Here is a 16143-nt window from a genome sequence, read left to right as displayed (position 1 = left end):
ATCCTTCCCTCAGAGCCCCTGAGAGGAAACAACCCTACCAACACCTTGATCTTGGACTTCTAGCCTCTAAAGCTGTGAGACAATACATTTCTATTGTTCAAGCTATTCAGTCCATTGTACTTTGCTTCAGCAATCCTAAGAAACTAATATACCGTTGTACCTAGATCCCCACTCCACCAATCATGCTGTTTTGCATGACAGGGAAAGATTCAAATTTTCTGTGATTATATTGTGAAAAGCAACCGAATTATCTTTAAGTCTTGCTCATTAAGGTTAATCTGCAAGGTGACTAGCTGTGCATGTCCAATCCCATCCATTAGGCTTTATTAAAAAATAATAAAATAAAAAATAAAAGAGCAGTTCTTTCCCCAGCAGTTAACTTATTAACTACCTGGCCTACCAGAGTAAAGGTCACATTTTCCAGCTCTCTTGAATCTAGATTTGGCTATATGACTGTGTTCTGGCCAGTGGAATATGAACACAAGTATCTTAGGGTGATTTCCAGGAACCTTTAAAAAAAATGACAGGAGGTATGAGCCCTTTATTCCCTTCTTTATCCTTTCTTGTTGGTTAGACAGCCATAGACAGATGGCTGGACATGGAACTGGGAAGAAGCCTTTCCTTGGGAATGGAGGCCATGCCTTCTAAAATAAGATAGAAGGGTCCTTGATCCCTGACATCTTCATGAAGCAAGCCATGACCCTAGACCCGGGATGGTCATTTTTGGACTTTTACATAAAAAAACACCAAACTTCTTTTTAAAGCTGCTCCCTCCTCCTCCCCCATCCACAACTCAACCCAATTCTAACGGATATATTCCTTTAGCTACAGCTCCATCACAAATTAGAAAATTCTTTTAGTGTTTGCCAGTTGATATTTCCAAGAGGAAGGCCTTTCTAGCCTCATGTTTTATGCTTGCAGCAGAGATGGCTGGCTTCCACCAGAGATTTTGTTTCCTCTCCACTGTGTAGAGTCGTGGTTGGGAAGTAGCCTTACAGTCTGGGAATACAGTCAACCTTGAGTGTAGGTGAAACTGTGTGTCACTTATGAACCAAAGCTCTTCAGAAGCACCTGTTCTCACTTCTTCATCCTTTCTTTCCCTGGAAGAGAACTCTAAGGCCATAAGGGGGAGTGGAGTAATTATATGGAAGGAGACTAGAATCTGGAATTACCACGTGGAAAGCTACCTGCCAAATATCATGTTGAATTATAATGTGAAAAAGAAATAAGCATTTCTTATTAAACACCTGAAATTAAGAGGTTTATCTTTGCCAGCAGTCAGCATCACCCAAATACAAGGCAAATCTGTATATCAGTGTCTCCCTTTCTGAACGTGGATTGGCTGCCTGTGGTAGACTGTATAACTGTTCAACAATATCTGGTTCCCCTCCCTGAGGAAGGATTATATTTCCCCTTCATCTTGATCCCAGGCTTGGCCATAGGACTTGCTTTAGCCAGTGAAATGTAAGTAAAAGTGATCTGCTTAATTTCCATGTAGAAGCCTTTAAGAGCCAAAGCATGATTCATCACCAGAAAAGAAGAGGCTAGCAGCTGGCCTGCAAACAGTTCTCCTTCTCCTTGGGATACACACAGGTGGTAGAGAGGATTAAAAGAAAGGAATTACTCTTTGTAAATGTGCTAAGTACACCTCCTGATGACACATAGAGAATCATCACCTATGGAATGTTTTTAGTAGGAGATTTGTCTTGATTGCTTAAGGTAAACAAATCTGAATTGTATGCATTTCTGGGGCATGCATTTACTGACACTGGAAAACTGTCAATAAGCTGTGTAATGATTAGAATATAAACTGTATACATTTCATAACTGAAAGTCTGCCTTTTTCCAAGTGAAGCCTTCCTTAAAATTTTAAATCTGAACAAGAGTGTGTCCTAATACAGAAAGGAAAAACTGCATTGGCATGCCCAAGTTTCTCCAGGTCTCATTTGTATCTTAGGACTGCCTGTGTCTTTTGAATAATCAATACATGTTAGTACTGGCTAAGATTAAGGCTCCCTGGAGGTCTGATTTGACAATTCAACGTTTTGTATAATCTCAGCCATATTTTTCCTCTGCTGTAGTGACCAGCAATACTCCAGTAGGGGGCTGCATCTAAAACATGTCTGGAATGGAAGACAGTTTGGAGAGGAACCCCAACCTGGCATGTCATGGACATGGAGTATGGTCAGGAAATAAACCCAGTTCATCACTCCTCTCTCCACCACAGTCTTCTAAGCCACTAATACTGTGGATATTACTTGTTAAGGCAATACAACCTAACCTATCCTAACTATCCTGGGATCAAGACTCTGCTGTTGGCCAAGTTTTAGGTTGAAATAACATGCTTAGATCATCAGGATATTTTAGGCAGGACAGTCCCTTAGAAGGGGCTATGGGCAGGTAGGTAGAGTGATCATGTTTACTGCCTTACTGCCACTTTAGTTCTGACTACCAGCACTCTCCATAGCCCTTAGCAGTAGGTTTTAGCAACTGTATTATTTGGGATTCTTTTGATTGTAAATGCCATAAACTCAATTTAAGTGACACTGGCCAACTACCTTCCACCATACACAGATATTAAAATGAATTAAAGGTTTGAATGTAAGACCTGGAACCATTAAACCCCAAGAAAATAACATAGGCAGTCAGCTCTTTGACATAGGTCTTGGCTGTGAGTTTTTGGATTTGATATCAAAAGCAAAGGCAGCAAAAGCAAAAATAAACAAGTGGGACTATATCAAACTAAAAAGCTTCTGCTCAGCAAAGGAAACCATCAATAAAATGAAAAGGTAACCTACCAAGTGGGAGAAAATATTTGGAAATCACACATTTAATAAGAGATTAATATACAAAATATATAAACAACTCATACAGCACAATAGCATTCAGATAGCATTGCACAATAGCAATCAGATTTTTTTTTATTTTTTTTTTAACGTTTATTTATTTTTGGGACAGAGAGAGACAGAGCATGAACAGGGGAGGGGCAGAGAGAGAGGGAGACACAGAATTGGAAGCAGGCTCCAGGCTCTGAGCCATCAGCCCAGAGCCCAACGCGGGGCTCAAACTCATGGACCGCGAGATTGTGACCTGAGCCGAAGTTGGACGCCCAACCCACTGAGCCACCCAGGCGCCCCAGCAATCAGATTTAAAAATCAGTTAAGCACCCGACTTCTGCTCAAGTCATGATCTCGTGGTTCGTGAGTTTGAGTTCCACACCTAGCTCTGGGCCACAGCACAGATCGTGCTTGGGATTCTATCTCTCCCTCTCTCTCTGCCCCTCCTCCACTCATGCTCGCTCTCTCTCTCTCTCTCTCTCTCTCTCAAAAATAAATGAATAAACTTAAAAAAAATAGGCAGAAGATCTGAAGAGATGTTTTTCCAAAGAACACATATAGGTGGCCAACAGGTATATGAAAAGATGCTCAACATCTTGAATCACGAGGGAAATGCAAACCAAAACCACAATGAGGTATCACCTCACACCTGTTAGCATGGCTATTATCAGAAAGATAAGAAATAGCAAGCATTGGCAGGGATGTGGAGAAAAGGGAACCCTAATGCATTGTTGGTGCAGACACTATGAAAACAGTACAGCGTTTCCTCAAAACAAAAAAAATTAAAAGTATAACTCCCATATGACCCAGCAAGTCCAACTTTTAGATATTTATACAAAGAAAAATTCAAAAAGACATGTGCATTCCCATGTTCACTGCAGTATTATTTACAATAGCCAAGACATAGAAGCAACCTACAACATGGAAGTATCCATCACTGGATGAATGAATGGATAAGGAAAATGTAGTATAACTACACATTGGAGTTTTATTCAGCCATAAGAAAGAGGTAATCTTGCCATTTGCAATGATATGGATGGGCCTTGAGGGCATTATGCTAAGTGAAGTAAGTCAGACAAAGATAAATACTATACTTATATGTAAAATCTGAAAAACAAGACCCAAGCTCATAAATACAGAGAACAGATTGGTGGCTGTCAGTGGCAGGGCGTGGAGGATGGGAAAAATGGGTAAAAGGATCAAAAGGTACAAGCTTCCAGTTACAAAATATATCAGTCTTGGGATGTAAGGTACAGTATAGTGACTATAGTTAATAATACTGTATTGCATATTTGAAGACTGCTAAGAGAATAAATCTTTAAAGTTCTGATCACAAAAAAATTTTAACCATGTAAGGTAGCAGATATTTAACTAGACTTACTGTGGTGGTTACAAATATATAATATATATAAATGTCAATGGGGTGCCTGGGTGGCTCAGTCGGTTAAGCGTCCGACTTCGGCTCAGGTCACGATCTCGTGGTCCGCGAGTTCGAGCCCCGCGTCGGGCTCTGGGCTGATGGCTCAGAGTCTGGGGCTTGCTTCCGACTCTGTGTCTCCCTCTCTCTCTATCCCTCCCCCGTTCATGCTGTGTCTCTCTCTGTCTCAAAAATAAATAAACGTTAAAAAAATTTAAAAAAAAATAAAAAATAAATGTCAAATCACGGAGTACCTCTGAAACTAATATAATGTTGTATGTTGATTATACCTCAACTTAAAAAAATTCAGACTGATTGAAATATTCCTTATGCCCAGGCTCCTGTGGTCCGCCCAAATCTTTTCCAGACCCAGAATGTACCCATATTGAAATAAAATACAGAATGGTCAGCGGACAGTCCTTGCCTAGGATGAATCTCACCACTGTATTTCTGCCAGCTGGTGCCACTGTCTTGAAATAATAATGACCTTCTAAATGTCAGACTTCTGCCTTAAGAGTTCCAACCTACCGCATCAGATGCCCCAGATTCCAGGCCCTCAGCTTGTTGCTAACCACCGACAGCTGTAGACCCCGGACAGTCTTCTGCCTCTTGGGTTCCAGACTCCTGCCTTAAGTCTGGCAGCTGCTGAGTTCCCTGTGTCTATCCCAGCTCTCAGGGGTCCCTGGCACTCCTGGGCCACTTTCCACTAGCCTAAATCAGCTGCTGCCTCTACGCCAATGGATGGCAGCCTTTGAGGGACTAAAACACCATTTACACCCCTGCATTTGGCAGGTGAAGCAAAGTAAATATGAAATATCAAACCTGGGCCAGCCACAGTTGCGTGCTGAGTGTGAACGAGTTGTTTGCCCACTAGGTGGCGTCTATAGAGTCTGAAGACGCAAAGCTTTCCTGTTAAAATAAAAAGCACAAAGGAAGTGTTCTTTTGCTTTTCTCTTTTCCTTTCTATTTATTCCACTCACCATCATCACCACCCCCACGACTTCCAATCCTAAAACTAACATTCAAACAAAGCACCTTTCTACTTCTTCCTCCCTGGAGGATTCCAGCTTCTCTCAGACTCCCCTGACCGGAGTAAGGCAAGAAGGCTGTTCTTTTATCTTAAGTCCCAAACGATTGCCAAACTAGTTTAATTTGCCACTGGGTTGTAATTGGAGCCTGCTGAGCACCAGTAACCCTCACCTCATTCCATTCCTTCCTTTCAGCTGATTTTCTCCAAGGCCCACAACTAAGCTTAGCCAAAGGTTTGTTTTTTTCTCTTTTCTTTTTCTTCTTCCTCCCTTTCTCTGTCTCTCTTTTATGTTTGTTCTGTTTTAAATTGACTTTGGAAGGCAGCGCAGTGGCAGAAGAAAATGTCTACTATCCCTTCAGCAGGACTTACCTACAGGGACTCTGGGGTGCCCGAGTACTGGTGCAGGCAATGAGCACACTGCCATTCAGCCTGTGAATTTGCTCCCACAAAGTAAAAACTGAAGCTACCCAGATACAGGGCATGGCTCCCTCCTGGTCGGAATTTTGTCTCTGGGTTCTTTATAGCAGCTTATTCTCTGTAACCCGTTTTCCCAGGCCACATGGGTAAAAACAGGGTCACAGCATTACTAGCAAAACCCAGTATCTTTGGGGCTACCCCTATCTGTTATCAGAGGGAACTCCAGGCCTGCTCAAATGCTTCCTAGATAGTTCTGAAAGCCCCCACACTCCCCCGAGTGCAGGTAGGGGTGCTGTCCTTCAGGTCCCAGGGGGAACTCACCATTTCCTCCAGCCAGACTGGGGTGCACTCTCCAGGTCTCCTTCCCTCTGTGGTTCTTGCTGGGATACACCAAAGGCCCAAGGAGGCGCTTGCCCAGCCAGCCTTGGCTTGGGATATGCTCTCCTGCATCTGCAGGCCATGGCCACTCCACTAAATCGGGAAAGGACCCTGACGCCGTGGCACATGGAGCCATTTCCTTGACTGGACCCCTTTTGCGCCTTCCTTCCAATGTGTAAGTGCTTAAGAATCTAGTGGAAGTTCTTTGACTTCATCTGCTCACAAAATGGTTGGGCCAGTTTCATGCTCTTTCCTTTGTTTTGGTTCTCCAAAGTCATTTGTGGAAACAGTCCTGTCTCCAGGGCTTTTTTCCCTCGTAGGAAAGGGTAGGGTAGCTTGCCTACTATCAGGGGGTAAGTAAGGTCCTTGGTGCTTAATCTGTTAGTAAATTCACTGTAAGCATTTTCGAACGATCCTAATTCAGCGGAGGAAAACGTGAAACTGTTCTGTTGGTCTTTCACTCTCTGGTCCCAATTGTTGAACCTCTTTTTTCTCACTACGCGATGGACACTTCAGCGACAGCTTACAAGCCATAACTGTCTCATCACTCTCCATTAGTAAACGACAGTCCAGCTTTTTTTTTTTTTTTTAACACTAAAAAGGTCACTCTTAATTGTCTTCTAAAAATAACCACTGTTTACAAGTTGGCATATTTTCTCCCAGAGACTTTATTTTACACGGTCGTGTATTTTCAACTAGTGTTCACGACTGAGACACAGGGCAGTTTTAACACCCACAATGAACCCGCAGCAGGCGTCACTACTTCAGCAACCCCTCCACCTGCTTCTCTACACAACATACACTCGCACCCAAATCCAGAGCTGCTGCCGAGAGCGAGACTCCAAGGGGAAGTGCATGTCCCAACTCGGTCTGTGGCCAGCCTTACGCGCCGTTGGCGCATGCTCCCTGGCGATTTCTAGAACCTTCCACGCGGTCTCGCTGGGAACGCTATCCCTTGGGAGCACGACAGGGTCCTTCTGCGTACCCACCCCCGAGGTCAGGCCTGGTCCTCTCACACTCCCCTTGCCCCGATTCACCTCACCTCCCGGGCTTCAGAGGCTCATCAGGCAGCCCAGGTCCAGCTCTTCAGTCCACTTCCCGTCTCACCAGACTTTGTGTGGGGAGGGACCTGACGTGGCAGGGGCGGGACCGTGAGCCGAGTCACTCCTCTGGGATGCCTCCTCCCCCTCGACTGCCAGGCTCCATCTTCTCTGGGGGTGTTGGGCCCCAAAGCACAGCCCTGACAAAGTCCTTTTGTCCCCTCTGGGGAGGTGGTGGGGTCAGAAGTCTTGTTTGAGGCCGCGGCTAGTGTTAGAAGGGCCACTTCTACCACCTCTGTGTAAGCTGTGAGCAGGGGAGTGACTTCATGGTGGTCAGTTCTCTTTAGAATGCGGTCTTACTGCTTCTTGACTCTGTAGTTGGATCTAAACACGGATTGGGAGACAAATTGAAAAACCTCACTCAGAAGCCTACTACAGAGTACAAGACCATCCCTCATGCCTTCTTTCCTTTCCCTCAACACACACATGCTTTGAGGACCAGGAGCACAGGCAAAGTCTGAAACCACTCACCCAGCCACATCCTCCTGCCATGTGGTGTGCCTGTTGTTCCTCCGTTCATGCCTGCTGGAGTGACCCGAGGAGCATCCTGACGGCCAAGTAGTCCTGGCATTGGAGCAGAAGCACCTGCCGCGCTGGCAGCGGATAGCACCGTCCTTTTTCACCCTTTTCTCTTCCCTTGAGTCTTGAAATGTATTTATGACTGGGAAGAAATACCCTTGAAAGTTAACCACTTTGAAGCCATCATCATTAGAGTCTTTGTTGAAGCCAAACTTAATCCAATAATGTGAGATCCAGACTTAAGGCATGGCCTTTTCCCTGACATCCTCGTGCGGATCCCATTCTGTTATGTGGCTACAAAGTCATGCCAGCTTATGTTGTAAATGACTCACAGTATGTAGTGAAACAACTTCTCAGCACCTCCTCGTCAGATTTCTGATAGTAGTTCTTAGGAATAATCAAAAGTCTCCCTCTTCAAAAATTAATCTGTTAATAAGACATTTCTCTGTTGAATTTAAGAGATTCCGTTCATACCAAATTATTGTTCTTGGACCATTAACTATCTCTTCTCCTCAGATGAAGTTTGTCAGGAGGTACCTTGGTCCCTAATCCACATTTAACTCATGGTGGATCCAACCCATAGACGGATGTCCCCAAGATGTCCGTGTCCTTATCCCTCAACTGTGGAATATGTTACCTTACATGGTAAAAGGGAGTTTGCAGATGCGATTAGATTATGGAGTTTGAGATGAGGAGATTATCCTGGGTTATTTAGGTGGGTCTGATGTAATCACAAGCATTCTTGTAATGGAAAGAAGGAGGCAGGACAGTCAAAGATGAAGATGTGTAGCAGGGCCATGAGCCAAGGAATTCAGACAGCCTCTAAAAACTGGAAAAGGCAAGGAAACCGTCTCCCCTAGAGCATCCAGAAGGAATTCACTTCTACCTCCAGGATTGTAAGAACGTAAATTTATGTTGTTTTAAGTTACTACATTTGTAGTAGTTACAGTAAGAAGAGGAAACTAATATAGCCCTTTGGACAAACTCAGCCTTAGTAAAGAATCTTAGGGTGAACATAGGGTAGGCTTTCAAAGTGGGGCCCCCGTTCCATCTGTTATGTCAAGGCCAAGATTCCTCGGGCTTCTCACATGTTGCTTTACTCATGGAATCCTTATTGTCTGGGGCTTCATGACGTCACTTCAGGAATCTCCTCAGCCTGTCTAGGGTCAAGTGTCCATCCCTATGGTCCAGGGGATGGAATGCCCTGATATGCCATATCTCATATCTGAGTCAGGCGATCTCTGGAATCAGGGAATGGTCTCATCCCTTCAAATTACACTGTCAAAGGAAAATTAGAGTGATGTGATCAGAAAAAAAAAAAAACAAAAACAAACAACCAGAGGCCAGGCAAACATAAAACACAGATGTTGATTATGGAGGCTGAGGAAATCAGGAGACGTTTTGAAAGTGGTTTTATTGGAATACTAAAGCAACCTTGTATTATAAACCTTGTATTCTGCAGCTCAAAATATAGCGAGATCCCTTTTGTTGCTTTACATCATTTGGTCAGATTCAAGGATTTTAAGATTCTTGCAGGTAAATCTGATGCATGTATCTGACTTCCTGTATCTGTAAGAGATAACAGAGTCCCCATAATGCCTAGGAGCAGGGCCCCTTGACGTGACTGAAACATTTCCTGCCTAACAAAGTCTGCCTTATCTAATAGTTACCCTTTCCAGCTTCAAGCAGCAAATCACTTGGATCATGTGCTTTTAAGCCAGCCTCACAAATGATGTCCAGGAAGTAAAGTTAGCCCATTCTCAGACAGGGGCTATTAAAAGGCTTCAATAAAGAAAAGTTCAAATGCATGCAGATCAAGGAAAAAGAAAATTACCCAAATGGAAGGTCTGAGATGGAAGAAGGTATCATGCATAAATAGAGTGGTAAATATGTGTATATAACTAAGCAAAAATCTATCGAATAAAACTATTAATAATATACAGACTGTACTGTTAAAAAAGAGAGACCTAAGATACTAACAATGGCATATATATTGGGAGGATGATGATCAGAGTAAAAGTATTCTAATGCTCTTATATGATTCATGAGGAGTAAAATTATTAACTTTTCAAATGGTAATGTTCAGGGTAAGCAATAAAAAACCCATAAAAACTGGGTAACTTATGAGCAGTTCTACTCTCATAAATAAATGACTCTATCAGATAGATAAGGAGAGATAGGAGCCTCTTTTAATTAAAATTTTTTTTTAATGTTTATTCATTTATTTAGAGACTGAGAGAGGAAGGGGCAGAGAAAGCAGGAGAGAGGCCAAGCAGGCTCCACGAGTGTGGAGACTTACACGGGGCTTGATTCCATGACCCAGAGATCATGACCTGAACCAAAACCAAGAATCGGAGGCTTAATCGACTGAGCCACACAAGCCCCTGAAGCCGGAGCCTCTTTATATCCATTTTATATTACTTGTTCTACTTCACCAGGACACCATGGTGCTGTGACTCTGGGTGTTTGTTTTAATGTTTGGTTTTTTTCTTTTTGAAAGAGAGAGAGCAAGCACACACATATAAGCAGGGAGGGGCAGAGAGAGAGGGAAAGAGAGAATCCCAAGTAGGCTCCGTGTTTTCGCAGGGAGCCTGATACAGGGCTTAAACCCACAAACTGTGAGATCATGACCTGAGCCGAAATCAAGAGTTGAGGCCCAACTGACTGAGCTACCCACGCAGGCACCCCTCTGGGTGTTTTCTAACAACATGACAAGGAAGACTTCTTCCCTCTTCCTATCAAAGAGAGAATGATTTTGGTAGGGGAATAGTGGACCAAAAAAAAAAAAAAACCAAAAAATCAAAAAACAATTTTCATTTGTGCTGTGAAATGTGAAAATAAAATTGTCAACTGTTTTAGTTAAAAAAAAAAAAAAGACATGGAAAACAAATTGTTTATGAGTAATTCCACATTAATTAAACATTTATTTTTATAGAAACTCTTAGCAAACTAGGAATAAAAAGAAATGTCTTTAACCCAATAAAGGGCATCTATGAAAAAACCTAAAGGAAACAAAACTGAATAGTGACCAATGAAAGCATTCCCTCTAATATCAGGATTAAGGCAAGGGTGCCCATTCCCAACCCTTCTTTTCTGCTTTGTACTGTGTATCCTGGCCAGTGCAGCATATCAAGGAAAGGGGGTATAAGGATCAGAAAGGAATAAACAAAGCTGTCATTATCCATAGATGGTATATTTCTCAATTTGGAAAACACTAAAGAACTAAAGTTATTTGAGCTTTAGCAAGCTTTCTGGTTACAAAATCATTACCCCAAAGACAATTGCATTTTCATACATCAGCAACAATTAGTTAGAGAATGTAATTTTTAAAAAATGCCATTTTGGGGTGAAATAGATCAGGGGGTTAAGAATACACTTATCATTATGAGCACTGAGTAACATAAAATCATTAAGTCATATATTGTACACCTGAAACTAATATAATACTGTATGTTAATTATACTCCAACAAAAAAAAAGATGCCATTTACAATAACAACACTATAAAGCACCTAGGAATAAATCTATCAAAAATCGTGCATGTCCATTGTAAAACTTCATTGAAAGACACTGAAGATGACCTAGTTAAATGGAGATATGTATTATGCTTATGGTTACTATATTCAATATTGAAAATATGCTGATGTTCTTCAAACTGATCCACAGATTCCATAAAATTCCAATAGGTTTTTTTTTGGGGGGGGGATCTTGATGAATTGATTCTAAAATTATATGGAAATTTATGTGAAAGAGTAAAGGGCTAATAATAGCTCTCACTCTTGAAGAAGAGCCAGATACAAAAAAAATGAATAAATAAGTTCAAGACAAATTAAAGACTTAAATGTGAAATAAAATGATAATACTTAGAAGCCAATGAACATATGAAAATATCTTTGTGACTTTAGGTTAGGGAAGAATTTCTTAAGACACAAAAAATGCAGAAAATGTAAAGATAAGTACTGATGAATTCTACTACATTAAATTTAAGAACTTATGTATCTCAAAAAAGACCATTAATCAGATGAAAAGGCAAGCTCCAAATTAGGAGAAGCTATTTGCCAAACATATAATCAAAAAGGATTAGTTACTTGGAATGTATAAAGAACTTGTAAATATCATAAGAAAAAGACAAACAACTCAATTGAAAATTGACAAAGGGCATGATTTAGGCATTTCATAGAAGGGAGAACACAAATAATTCATAAAAATGTGAATAGATGCCTCATTTTTAATCAGGGTAAGACAGATACCACGAGATACTACTTCATACTCACCAAACTGGCAAAAATATTAAGGCGAATGATGGTGAGGTTATGGAAAAATATGCACTTCTGGTTGATGCGCAACTTGGTATGACCACTCTGCTTTACTCAGTAAAGTTCAGCAATGTGAACCAGCAATTTCACTTCTTGGCATAAGCCTTAGAATTTTTTTTTTTTTAACATGTGCACCAGCCAACAAGTACAAGAATGCTCATAGCAACATTGGCCCTAAAGGCAGGAAACTGGAAAAAAATTCATATATCCGCCCCTGATCAAATGGATAAACGAACTGCAGTATATTCATACAATAGAATAGTCATAAAAGTGGATGAATCCCAGCTGGAACCATCATCAAAGGTAAATCTCAACAACATGAAGCTACTATGTAAGGCTGTGTTTGCAAGCTGTGGCCATGGGTTCAGTAGGCACGGAAATTTATTCCATGCTCTATGTGCCAAGCTTTACACTAGCACAGGGATGCCTGTCCCTGAAGGGAGGAGCGGTGCCTTTTTAATTTCTTTAACTGTACAAAGACCCCCTATAGGTTAGCTCTGGTCCTACAAAATCATAACATTGAATAGAAAGACAAACCATAGAATTACTTGTATTCTGTATTACTCTATTTCTATAAAGTACAAAACCCAGTAAAACTAAACAATAATGACTCATACATGTGGTAAAACTACATAGAAAAACAAGGTGATTAACATAAAATTCAGAATAGTGATTATTTCTGGGGCGCCTGGGTGGCTCAGTTGGTTAAGCGTCCAACTTCGGCTCGGGTCACGATCTCACTGCTTGTGAGTTCAAGCCCCGCATTGGCTCTGTGCTGGCAGCTCAGAGCCTAGAACCTGCTTCAGATTCTGTCTCCGTCTCTCTGCCCCTCCCCTGCTCGCTCTCTGTCTCTCTGTCTCTCTCAAATATAAAATTAAAAAAAAAAAAACATAAAAAAAAAGAATAGCAATTATTTCTCAGGAAAGAGGAAACATCCAGGTAAGAAGGGTTCACGATGGGTTGGACAGCTCTAAGGTACTGATAATGTTTTATTTCTTTGGCTGAGAAGTGGGTACTTAAGTATTCTGTTATTATTTATCCTTTACTTGCCTGTTTAAAAGAAAAGTAAAAACAAAAAACCACACCAAAACCCTCCTTATATATTCCACATACTGATTTTTTTAAGCTTATTTGAGAGAGAGAGAAAGGGAGAGAGTGTATGCATGTGTGGATCAGGAGCAGGGCGGGGGGGGGGGAGAGAGAGAGAGAGAGAGAGAGAGAGAGAGAGAGAATCCCAAGTAGGTTCCATGCTCAGGGCAGAGCCTGAAGTGGAGCGCAACCCCATAAATCAGAAGATCATGACCTAAGCCAAAATCAAGAGTCAAATGCTCAGCAGACTGAGCCACGCAGGGGCCCCCCACACACTGATTATAAATAAAAGGGACACCATCCAAGAGTATGGCATGAGGAGAAGGGCTCCCAACAAATGGTTTGGACAGGGTAGATTGTCAAGGGGGCCAGTGCTGAGCATGAGCCCTAAGCGGTCTCGGGAGGAAAGACCTTGACTTCATCAAAAGTGTTTCATAAAAAAGCAAATGAGAATCACAGCAAGATACCACTATTAGTTCAAAAACGTGTGTCTATATAAAAACTTGCACACAAATGTTCCTAATAGTATCATTTACAATGACCAAGAAAGTGGAAATAACCCCAATGTCCATTAACTGATGAATAGATAAATAAAATGGAGTATAGGGGCACCTGGGTGGCTCAGGCGGTTAAGCATCCAACTTCGGCTCAGGGGCTCAGATCATGATCTCAGGGTTTAGGAGTTCGAGCCCTGCCTCAGGCTCTGTGAAGACGTTGCAGAGCCTGCTTGGGATTCTCTCACTCCCTTTCTGCTCCTCCCTTACTTGCGTGTGCTCTCTCTCTCTCAAAATACATAAATAAACTTAAAAAACATGTAGTATATCTCTACATGGAATATTATTCAGCTATGAAGGGAATGAAGTAGTGATAAATGCTACAGCATGGATGAGCCTTGAAAACACGCTAAGTGAAAGAAGTCAGTCACAAAAGACCACCTTCGTGTGTTTTCATTTATATGAAGTGTCTAGAAAAGGCAAATCTGTAGACAGAAAGTAGATTAGTGGTTTCCAGGGGCTAGAGGGAATATTTGTATGGGAATGAGGAATGACTGCTAATGGGTACAAGGCTTCTTTTTGGGATGATAGAAATGTTCTAAAATTGATTGTGATAATGGATATAGAGCTCTGGGAATATTCTACAAGCCAGGAAGTTATCACTTTAAAGGGGTGAATTATATGGTTATGTAAATTATATCTCAATAAAGCCATAACCAAAAAAAAGAAAGACTAAAATTTGTCAAAATTTATAAGAACAACTGTCAGCGAAAATACAGAGCAACTGGAAAATTGGTACATTGCTGGTGAGAATGCCAAACAGTACAGCCACTTTGGAAAACAGTAGAGCAGTTTCTCGTAAAGTTAAACACACTCTTACCATATGATCGAACAATTCTATATCGAGGCATTTACCCAAGTGAAACGAAAACCTATGTTCACACACACGTCTGCAGACTAACATTTAGAGCGACTTTATTTTAATCGCCGCAAAGTGCAAACAACCCAAATTTCCCTCTGTGAGGAAATGGATAAACACACTGGCACATCCATACAAATGGAACACTATGCAGGAATAAAAGGAATTAACAAGTGATACAGACAAAACATGGATGGATTCAAATGCATTGTGTTAAGTGAAAGGAACCAGACTCAAAAGGCTACATATTATACGATTCCATTTACATGATGGGAAAGGCAAAACCCTAGGGACAGAAAACAAGCCAGAAGTTGCCAGGAATTAGGGATTGGGAGAGGTGGTGCGTACAAAGGGACGTGGGGAAATTTATTGTAGTGGTAGTTATGTGACTGAATGGGTTTGTCAGAACTCGCAGAACACTATACACAGTACGCTATAAAGAACGAATTTTTTTTTTTAATTTTTTTTTCAACGTTTATTTATTTTTGGGACAGAGAGAGACAGAGCATGAACGGGGGAGGGGCAGAGAGAGAGGGAGACACAGAATCGGAAACAGGCTCCAGGCTCTGAGCCATCAGCCCAGAGCCCGACGCGGGGCTCGAACTCACGGACCGCGAGATCGTGACCTGGCTGAAGTCGGACGCTTAACCGACTGCGCCACCCAGGCGCCCCTATAAAGAACAAATTTTATTGTATCTTTGACTTTACCTTAATTAAAAAAAAATCCCCATTCCACCCCCTCCCTACCTCATGGTCCCATGAGAAAAAAAACTCTCATGGACCAGAGGCCCTGATGCTAGATGAGAATTTATCAGCTACCTAAAATTGTGCCTCTGTTACTTTAATCCCTCTGCCTCTAGGGGAAACGCAGCAGCTAGGGAGCAGAGATGAGCTGAAGAGTAAAAAGAGAAGCTGACCTTATCTGAACACCAGCTCCTCTCCCCATGCCACTACGGGACTGCAGCCTAAAACACTGTCAGGCCGAGGGAGGGTCTCTGTTGTATAAAAAACGTGAAGTCTTACTACACTGAGCTGGACATTTGGTTGCTGAGACGAAACTGTTCTTATAACTGAGAGGCCAGCAAAGCTTTGGGATTGACCTGAATGCAAACAGGGGCGTGGAAAGAATCACACCACAGAGAGGATTTGAAGGAACAGTGGCAGATAGAATAAAGTGACTGTGATCATCTCCCCGTGGGACTCTGTTTACTACAACAGTTACGTGTGAAGTCAGGATGCTCATTACAAAGGACTTTTATCTAACCCCTGTGTGTGCTGAATAGAGAACTCCTTGTATTCCAAATGAGTGAAATAGTATTATTATAGCTAAATAGAATGTTGTAGAAAATGGGCCCTATTTCCTAACAATCCAGCACCAAAACGTATTTCCTGAGAAAGTGAATTGGGCCCACTGCTCAAGCATAAGCAGCAGTGAGGCACGATTCTGTGATCTTAGAAGTATCCAGATACCACAGATGCCAAATGCTGTAAGACCCCTACTAGAAGGAAACTTTGTCTGCCACGCACTCTACTGTAACCCCGGTGCCTAGAATGGTGGCTGCGACAGAGGAAGAAAACATGTGTCGAATGACTGCATGAATGGAACTCCAAGATGCAAATAGGAAAAA

At 41.9% G+C, this 16143-nt stretch overlaps 2 long non-coding RNA genes across 3 annotated transcripts in view; one reads left to right on the top strand and one right to left on the bottom strand.

Annotated features, from left to right (window-relative positions):
* LOC109502725 overlaps window positions 1-7098 on the bottom strand; it is a 35627-nt gene extending 28529 nt beyond the window's left edge. For both annotated transcript variants that reach the window (XR_006583272.1, XR_006583273.1), the window contains exons 1-2: window positions 6023-7098; window positions 5077-5163 (exon numbers count right to left, since the gene is read on the bottom strand). This is a non-coding gene — a long non-coding RNA (uncharacterized LOC109502725). The remainder of the gene's footprint in view (window positions 1-5076; window positions 5164-6022) is intronic.
* A 1047-nt stretch (window positions 7099-8145) lies between these two features.
* LOC123379169 lies at window positions 8146-15704 on the top strand. Its single transcript, XR_006583274.1, has 2 exons — window positions 8146-9560; window positions 15376-15704. It is a non-coding gene; the product is annotated as an uncharacterized LOC123379169 (long non-coding RNA).
* The last annotated feature ends 439 nt before the right edge of the window (window positions 15705-16143 follow it).

The sequence above is a fragment of the Felis catus genome, chromosome C1 (assembly GCF_018350175.1).
Source record: "Felis catus isolate Fca126 chromosome C1, F.catus_Fca126_mat1.0, whole genome shotgun sequence".
In the NCBI taxonomy this organism is placed as follows: Eukaryota; Metazoa; Chordata; class Mammalia; order Carnivora; family Felidae; genus Felis; species Felis catus.
This window is presented reverse-complemented; position numbering and strand designations above follow the sequence as displayed.